The sequence below is a fragment of the Triticum dicoccoides genome, chromosome 3A (genome assembly GCF_002162155.2).
Source record: "Triticum dicoccoides isolate Atlit2015 ecotype Zavitan chromosome 3A, WEW_v2.0, whole genome shotgun sequence".
NCBI lineage: Eukaryota > Viridiplantae > Streptophyta > Magnoliopsida > Poales > Poaceae > Triticum > Triticum dicoccoides.
Window position 1 is genome coordinate 753,894,005 of NC_041384.1, and position 8,475 is coordinate 753,902,479.

Here is an 8,475-nt window from a genome sequence, read left to right on the forward strand (position 1 = left end):
GATGAGTTAGGCTCCGACGGCAGTTAGGGTTGGGGTGCGACCCGAGTCGCCCGAGTGGTGGGCGACGCGGGGGTGTTTCTCCTACCGAGCCAAGGAGTTCTTGGCGAGCTTAAACAACAATGGTAGCGACGTGTACTACAAGGAAGTCGGAATCATCGACAATGACGTGCAGGGGATCACGTCGGTAGGGTACTACGTGTTGAGTGGTGCTCAACCTTGTCCTCTAGATCTTTAGCCAAGTTTCTCAGATCGCGCTTCTCCTATTTTGGCATCCCGTGATCTTTTGTTTTATTTTCCACTGATCATGTTATGACAAGCGGCCAACGGTTTTAGGTTATCACGTCACGCAACTCTGAAAAAAAGAGAACATGTTATCTATCTCATACGGGTTTGATCTTCTGTAATTTTTTCCACAACATGCCTCATAAACATCTTGACACAACGCGCATGCCTGTAACTAAGTCACTCCACATGTGAAGGTAATCATATTAATCAGTTTTCATAAACAAGCGCGGCTCCAACCAATAAACTCGTACATTTATCTTGAAATAAATGGACTTACAATACCAATCTTTGTCACATTGTTTTCCCCTTGAATACAAGCGCATGCGGAGCTTACAAAGGTGGAAACATAATCATCCATTATTGCATCAGTTTACAAAAGTAAAACCAAATCATCCATTATTATGGGCTTAACATAGGGAAACACTACTAACAGCCGTCTGATAGCAGACGTTTACCAGACCATGCGCGGGTCGTTGATGTCTTTTTCATCTCACGGTTGAGATGGCTTCATCGCCGTCTCGGTCATCTACAATTGCTTCGAGCACCACGGCGTCCAGTCCACCGCGGTAGATCTTCGTCTCGGTCACCGGATGTATCTGGCACGCGAGGAACATTGCTGGAGTCGCCCCCCTCATCTGCAGGTACCATCCTCATCTCACCTATGGATTGTGGGAGGTCTTGATATAGTTCTACTCCATTGTGTATCTGCATGACAGAATCATTGTCCTCATCCAACCTCTTGGTCCTGACTATCCTCATCATATAGAAAGTATGTTGATATTGCATCCATACCATGCTTCCTGCTTTTCATGATTCATACATATAGGTTTACAACGTCAGTCCTTACAGTTTACTTCATATTTACCACGCCAAGGCTTCTACACTAGGCCAGTTTGCTTCATACATATCAATCTTGTGCTTCTACATTGTGTTTAGTTTTTCTTTGGCTCTATGCCCTGCATGTACTTGTAGGCTCCATGTTTTTTACTTAGTCGACAGCCAAATCATGCTTCCTAAAACATATATTATGGACAAGCTGCATGTGCCACCCCCTTCCTTATCTTAACACAAAGTTCCTTCCTAGCTCGAGCTCCACGGTCCCTCCTATCTAGACCGTTGGCTTGCTATGCGATTTGTGCAGGAAAGGAGCGGCACGAGTGCGCAGCGGTTGCATGCAGCGTCATTTGCAGGCGCTGCCGTGCGCAGGTAAACAGTAATCAAACCTAGGTATAGCCCTGTATGCTAGTACTTGTGGGTCCTAGCGCATCTGACTCCCCTCTGTTCTGTCTTATCAGCCGCCCCTCGTCTCCCATCCGCATCTCACCCCGGCGCTAATGGAATCCTCTGCCTCGGTGGTGTCTCCACCTATTTAGGGCTTCTTTGATTCAAAGGAATTTATAGGATTTCTGGAGGATTAAAATCCTTAGGATTTTTTCCTATGTTGGTCCTTTGATTCATAGGATTGAATCCCATGGGATTTTTTTCTATAGAATCTTTTGTACTATATTTCATAGAAAATTTAACATCCACTCCAACCTCTTTTTACAATTCCTCTGTTTTTTCTGTGCCATCAAACACTCATTCCTAATTCTATAGGATTCAAGTGAGCATGTCACTCCAACCCTATACTTTTCCTATTCCTACGTTTTTAAAATCCTACGAATCAAAGAGGCCCTTAACTGTTGAAAGAAGCTAGGTCGCTGAGTTTCAGATCCATAGTGTATACGAGGAGATGGAAAGGAAGACAAAAGAGGATGCCAGATTATAACATACCTCTGATCCAGGCAGATGGAGACGGACGTCATTGCGGATGGATCTGGAGGCGCCGCAATCAAAATCTGTTCGGCCACTGCCGCTATCGCCATGATGGGCTCCTCTGCCTCGTTGGTGTCTCCACCTCTTTTCCTGTTGAAAGAAGCGAGCTCGCTGCTCTCCAGATCCATGGTGCTGCAATCAGATACAAAAGAGGAGAAAGAGGATGCCAGAGTAAAACAGCTATGCGTTGCCTGATAGAAGGAACGAGATTACACGCGTCGTACTTGCACAGAGGAGTCGTCCACTCCTGTCGGTTGTCCGTCGTTCAGTGGAACGCATAGCTGTTTGATGGGCCTAGTCACGCGGGGCCCTTCACGTCTTGTCTAGTAGCCTACTAGGCCCATCAAATTCGAATCTTTTGCAGCCTCCCGCCAGAGTATTAGGGCTTGATTCCCGTGGCAGAGCTGCTGTTATTCAAACATGTGAACGTATATCGAGGAAAAAGATTCTCTATTGTATGGTCCTGATAGAGGGTACCGTGGAGCTCAAGCTACACAAATCTACTCTCTTATCTTAATTTGAACGATTGTGCAGAGATCTTTTGTATCTCCCTGTTATATAATATGCTTCGACTATGTAGAAGTCATATTGAGATTGCAAGAATACGATGCATCCAATTTTCATGCTTCATTTGTCTCATACATGTGTTTATTCATAATGCACAGTCAGATTCATACACACGATAGTTATGCTTCTTCTCTATGTGCGGTTTGGTTCGTTACTTCACACTTATGCTTCTACATTATGTGCAGTTGGCTTCATTTTCATACTTCGTATTGTTTCATAGACGTCATGCTTGTATCCAAATCAAACTACTCATGCTTCCTAAATTTCGACAGGGCTAACTTGAGACGATGATCGTGCTTTACCGTCTGTGTGCATGCCACGATCATCGATGTTGGTCATGGAGTCCAACGTGAGATCAAGCATCTCAATGACCAATGTTTTGTCATCATTTGGAAGCAACCTAGCAAGCCACACAATCGGTTCTCTAATTAAGGTCAAGGGTGTCGTCCCCTCGATGGTGTGGTCCTCGCTGCTCCTCACCGGATTCTCGTGGCTCGTGATGTCAATACTCACAGGTTTGTGAAACAAAAGGAAGTCATCAAGGCTTGGTCGGAAGCGGTGGATGGAGCAGAGGACTATGAATTATGTAGCATGGTTTGTAGTGTTGTAAGCATGATTTTCATATGATGAAAGCAATTTGAGCACATTTGTATTCCTTGGAATCAGATTCCTAATATGCTTAAAGCATGTGTTATGACTTATGCGTACATGTGATAATAGTTCTTTTTTATAGAAAGGAGATTGTATTTGGGTAGAGCAATCCTCTAGTTGGTTGATTCAGATTTTGTGTACAGTAGAAATATTGTCCGAAACATAAGTTCCATTTTGGAAGCATATTTGGGTAGAGCAATCCCCTTTTGCAAGCAAATTTTCCATTCGGTGTACAGATATGATAGTAATTTTGGGACGGAAGTAGTAGTTGTTATACTTTCTACTCGTAATATGTTTCAACTGCCTATTAATATTGCATCCAATATTGCTCTTGTTTGCTTCCTGCGAACAAGAATGATACATTGTACATTGTACTGAATATAGTTTTTGGTACAACATTAGTGCATTATAAGCAGGAATGGCATGTGAGCAAGCATGTGACCTTTTTATTCTACCAAAGCATCAAAAATCTTTATTAAACATGTGAGGAAGCATGTGCCATCTGTGATCCTTTGGTACTGAAGCATCGAATGACAAAGTAGGCGAGCATTATACGTACGTTATGCATGAAGCAACCAAGTGCCACATATAATTTGTTAATATCCATGGTAATATCGTTGACACTGGAAAATGTTTCAAACACGTTTGCATTATATTTCCATGAAACAACAAAAATATTTCCATGGATCAGAAAAAGTTTGCATTATTTGAGATCCGATATGATGCTTCCATGATGTGTGAGAAATGTTGCGTAAATCTACCTACCATGTTTCGTTCAAATGGGGGAAATGCTTTCGTCAAAACAGATACAAACCAGGGATCAGTTCCCTAAAAATTTGGAAAATTTTATTATTCTATCATACATGCTATAAACAGATCGAAGCATATTCTGGCATACTCTGGACACTAACTAGATCGAAGCAATTGGCAGTTGGCGTGGAAGCAAAATTATACAGAGACCAAAGCAAACAATTTCTAACGGAAATGTTAACGCCCACACTTGTGTGGGCGTTTGCATTTCGCCCATACGCATGGACCCACGTTCGTTTGTGAGCGCACGAATCTTGGCATGTTTCTAGTGTCACGTAGGACTGGCCTGATGTGTGGGCGTTCAGCCGGTCGCCCACACGGCCGTTTCACCACACAGGAGGGGCTGGTGTGTGGGCGTTCAGCAGTTCGCCCACACGCCACTTTGCACGCACACACAAGGGCTAGTATGTGGGCATTTGCCATCTCGCCCACACGTCCGTCTCCTCTCCCACACCCAAGCTGCTAGTTGCCATGTGTTTTGCAGTGCACATGGCAACTGCCCCTAGTGTGCTTTTATAAGCAGGTGGCAACTCTCTTTTTTTACCCGAGTTTGCCATGTGTTTTGCAGGGTACACGGTAACTGCCTAATGTGCACGTAAGCAGATGGCAACTCTCTTTTACCGAGTTGCCATATGTTTTTGCATGGTATATGGCAACTGCCCTAACGTGCATGTACATGGCAACTGCTCTAATGTGCACGTAAGCAGATGACAACTCTTCCTTTTTACATGGCAACTGCCCTAGCATGCTTGTGAGCACATGGCAACTCTCTTAACTGCCTAGTGTTAGTATGTGGCAACTCCTAAAGTTATGAAATCATGGCAACTACATTAGATCACACCATACATGGCAACTGCAGTTGAGCAACCATGGCAACTGCAGTTAAACAAACATGGACGAGGGTCTGGACCATGGCAACTGCGGACGCGCGGTGAGGAGGTACGAGGCCTGACATACGGGCATGTGGGCGTTATCAACTTCGCCCACACGCACGCGTGTGAAAGGGATAGGGAGGGAAAAAAGAAGCGTGTGGGCGCTAGTTGTTTTGCCCACACGTAGGTGTGTGGGCTGTTCCTCTTATACACCACACAAAATATGTGGGCGGACTCCCTAACGTCCACACGTGTGAAACTTATTGGCGTCCATTTCTAATTCAGAAGATCATATCTAGTACTACGAGGCAACTAAAGTTTCACCAGAAGTAAGGTTCCTCGCGATTGGAAACTAGTCTTTTTATAGAAGCAAATTGCATGCATGGAAGCACATAGTATGGCGCCTAATTAATGCCAATTAATATGATATCCGTGATTAGTAATACTAGTAGGAAACAAATTAATCATAGTTATTGCAAAATCCGCATGCAACTAAACTAACGGATGCACTTTTCAAGGAAGCAATCCAACTAATCACGCGTGGGGCTATACTACCAGATCTGGTGGCCATCATCCGACGGTCCATGACTAGTCTGATACTTGGCAAAGGATCAGTAGTCTGATCCCTAGTGGTCTCCCTTAACATATGCATCTAGCGTGGAAGGCTAGCAGATGCCATGAACTCTACCTCCAAGCTGTAACAGCCTCCGGACTGCACGTCGGCTTTGACGTCCAATATCGTCACAGAAGATTGATGATCAGCTCCAGATCTTCGAGTTAACCAACTTGGTTGTATTTGCTCTTCATTTCTAAGGTTTGCTTGATATGAGTTCACCAACTTTGCTCGCAGGGACTGCAGTTCGGTCTCCACTTGTTTCATGGTGGGTCTTTCTTCACCACGCAGTCTTAAGCATCGCTCTGCAAGAGAGGCGACACCGTTGATCTCTTCCTCGGTTGCCTCCTCCAGGACCTGAGAATTAACAATACCTGTGATTCTCCCCTCATTGAACTCCTGGAGAAAATAATTTGACAAATTCTTAATTGTGCCTGATTCACTTGTAAAAACAGGCTTCTTTCTGAGAAGCAACTCCACTAGTACCACACCAAAACTGTACATGTCGCTCTTCCCGTTCAACTGCCTGGTATGGAAATACTCTGGATCTAAGTACCCAAATGTACCTTGCACATTCGTGACAATGTGTGTTTGATTGATCGGAACCAATCTGGATGCGCCAAAATCGGAAACTTTAGCTGTGTAGTTCCCATCCAAGAGTATATTGGAGCACTTCACGTCACGATGGAAGATTGATATTGAAGCTGAAGAGTGGAGATAAGACAGAGCACCTGCTGTTTACAGGGCAATCCTTAAGTAATCACCCCAAGACAAAGAAAGATCATTACTTACATCTGCATGAAGAACTTCAGACAGTGAGCCACTGGATACATAATCATAAACCAGCAGTGGAACCTCGGTTTCGAGACAACATACAAATTGCTTCACAATATTTCTTTGATTTATCTCAGAGAGGACTGCGACCTCATTAATGAACTGACTGATCTCACACTCCTCAATGAACTTAGACTTTTTTATTGCAACAACACGCTGATCGGATAATATGCCTTTGTAAACCATGCCATGACCCCCACGGCCAATGATACGTGTAGGATCAGAGTTATTGGTTGCCTTCTCCAGCTCTTCTAACGAGAAAATCTTTGTATTCTCGTTTGCACTTTTATCAGATGATATCAATCTTTCTAGGAGAAAACCTTGGTTCTTCCGGAAATAGTTCTTGCGTAGTCGCTTTTGAACATTTATTTTCCATCTACGAGTGAGAAGCACTACACTGAAGCTCAAAAGTAGAACACCAAAACCACATGGCAGCCCAATAATTACACCTGCAGGCATTAAGCTATTTTAAGTTTCTGTTCTATCTATAAAAAATGTAACAATTATAGTCTTACATAAGAGCAGAGACTGTTGTCTCTTAGTACACTGCATTTTTAATGGATCATACTCAGTCTTGCGAGGACATTCTGTACAACTAAAGCTTCCGTTGGTATTATGGCAGGTCCCTTTACAATTGCCCGGTTCAAGGCATTCATTAATATCCAAAATTAACAAAATACGGATAAGATGCATAGAAAAATCTACAACACAGAAATCAGAAGATTATACTTCATTTAGTTAACATGAAACAATATCTAAGTACGTGAAGCCTACATGAATGATAAAACAAACTACAAGTAGCAACTGTTTAACGTAACCAGCATAGACTCTATCAACAGAATTGAAGTCTTTAACACTTAGTTTCACACACTTGCTGTTGGTACTCACGCAAGCATATCCAGACCTATTCTGTTGGGCCTGTGAAAAACTTAGATTAGCACTAACCCATTGCACAGAGGAGAATGACCCAGAACAGGAAAAAAGATTAAACTTTCAGATATGATATATCTCCCTAGTAGGTCAGAACGGGTGGCGTTAACGGTCCCTTCGTCAATACTTATGTCAATGACAGGGTTTTTTCCTCGGACCGAAATTCCAGTTACCGACAAGAAACCGGAAATTTCAGTGATCTCCAAAATAAATCCGGAATTCCCGAGATTTTCCGAAAACCGGCTTTTCCGCCCACTCCCCCCCAAAAAAAACCTTAGTCAATGATGACCTGTTTCTCCTCCCCCATGGGGGCAGCTGATAATGTCATATTTGTGTAGATCAGGAACTTTTTCCGTGCAAAGAACAGAAATTGCACACTAGTGTTACCACACCAACGGGTACAATCAGCCCCTCCTAGGATTTAACTTATACCCTAGTTTGATCAGTGATAGGTTAGCATGTATCAATGCCCAAAATACCTAATAACTGTGCGTTTGGTCGCTAGATCAGGAAAAGAGAAGTCACCTGAGCAACCATCTTAGTGTAGGGATTGCCTTCATAGTAAGCCCTGCACTCGCAGCTGTAGCCATGGTTTCCGTCGATGCACTCGGCATGCTCGCTGATACAAGCATAGTTTGTCCTGTTTTGCTCGGCAGCAATGCAGTTGGATTGGCCAACTATCTGCCACGATAGCGTGAAGTTAGTTAGCACATCACTAGTCGTGCTGATTCTATCCCACAGTTGGGAGGTCTTGTTAGCAATAGCAAAGTCGTCCAGATGTACACGACAACATCCAAAGCCATTACAGTCGTGCATAGCTTCCATCTCGGTGATTTCTGGATCTGGGCACACCATGGCACAGATTGACTGGGTGGCATACTCTTTGACAGAGTACACATCCAGGTCGCAGCTGGTGATCTTTAGAGCAATGTCATGAAGATGGAAGGACCTCCCCGGCGGCTTAAAAGACAAGTTGTAGACACTGACACCAGATTTCATGGCGATGGTATGCGAGAAGAAGGCATATATCAAGTTTGAACTGAAAAGAGGATAATCAAATTTGATCACTCTCAGTGATGCCGTCGCACAAGAAGAGCC

The 8,475-nt window shown here is 43.7% G+C and overlaps 1 pseudogene; it reads right to left on the reverse strand.

Annotated features, from left to right (window-relative positions):
- Positions 1–5,652: 5,652 nt before the first annotated feature.
- The window catches only part of LOC119273282, a 5,305-nt pseudogene continuing 2,482 nt past the window's right edge, over positions 5,653–8,475 (reverse strand).